The following is a 1348-nucleotide window of genomic DNA, read 5'->3' as shown; positions in this document are numbered from 1 at the left end:
AAACACCAGCAGTCAATTTAAAAAATCCATGCAAACGCCAGTCATCGAAACAGCTGTAGAAAGACCGGACCATATCGTGCTGTGGCGATTTGCGTGCATCTATGAATCAATGAGCTACAGCGAGGTTTTCACTTTAACGCCGGCAAAGTTTCTGTTGCCAGGGTGTTCAGCTGTTAGAGGTGTGGACAAGAGAATCCTGGTCCTCCAAGATGTGGGTTGGTACAGGCTTGGCGGCTTGTTCTTTAGAGCCTGTACTGCCGTGGTAATGAAAAAAGAAGGGCTTCGCTGCGGAGTTGTTCGTTAGAAAATGCCAACTGAACAGACAAGCAAAATTCTCATATGCATCTTGTTTACAAAAACTGAACATCCATCTTCTACTTGAACGCGTTTTCCTGAAAGTTCCTGGATATTCGTTGACTGTTGCGCAAATGCATGCATATGATTCAAAGCGACTCCACGAATTCCGTGATAGATCTAACTTTTCAAGAGACGCGGAGCGGATTTACGAGAAAACACACTACTCGCATGCCCTCCCATCAGTAGTGTCACCGTTACATTAGTATTCCGATGTGCAGCAACTGCCTTGTTGTCAGGCTTCCCAGCCACAGGCACAACTAAAAATGTTATTAGGCCACTTCAGTCGTCGCGTGCTGTCGTCAACCAGGTGGCCTTAGCTGCCTCATAAAGCAGGGAGCTAAGCGAAGCCGGTGCTTTCTTCCTTGCACCTTAGGTATTTCCTCTTCCACCAGACCCCAGCTCAGTGTGAATACTCTCCTTGGAGGTCCAACAACTAGGGTTGACCACTTTGTACACCATGAATCACGACAGGACCCGGATTCTAAGCATCCGACTTTACAGGCAACTCCACATACTTCGAAGACTAAATTCAAGCCCTGAAAGCCCGTTCGTTCACTGAAACAAACAGGAAAAAAAGTGGCTGTTGCTCATACGCTGGATCCTCTTTGCATCAATATTCGCTGTCTCTCAGATACAATGATTCAGTAAAGAAGTACTGCGGTTGGACTAACTGCCCACTTGCTCTCTTCCAAGTTTCGACGGCCCACTTCTGGTGATGCAGGGCTGCAGTCAGATATGCTGGTGTTTGTATCATGTTGAGCAATTGAGCGGAGATGTCATTAGTTGGAGAGTTTTCAGCAACCTAGTGAGTAGTTTACGAAAATATACTGCGATATCTCGAATATCGTGCCAACTGAATCATGAGGCGGCCTGTATGTAGCACATTTAGTTGTAGAATATCATAAACGAGAGATCCAACTGAGTCTCTAGTGCAAACCAAATTGATTTGCAGATGTGAGTGCATTTCTCGAAAACAGTCCAATTTGGGTTC

Source organism: Opisthorchis viverrini (assembly GCF_000715545.1).
Source record: "Opisthorchis viverrini unplaced genomic scaffold opera_v5_152, whole genome shotgun sequence".
Lineage (NCBI taxonomy): Eukaryota > Metazoa > Platyhelminthes > Trematoda > Opisthorchiida > Opisthorchiidae > Opisthorchis > Opisthorchis viverrini.
The sequence above is the reverse complement of the archived record's forward strand: the minus strand, read 5'-3'. Positions refer to the sequence as shown.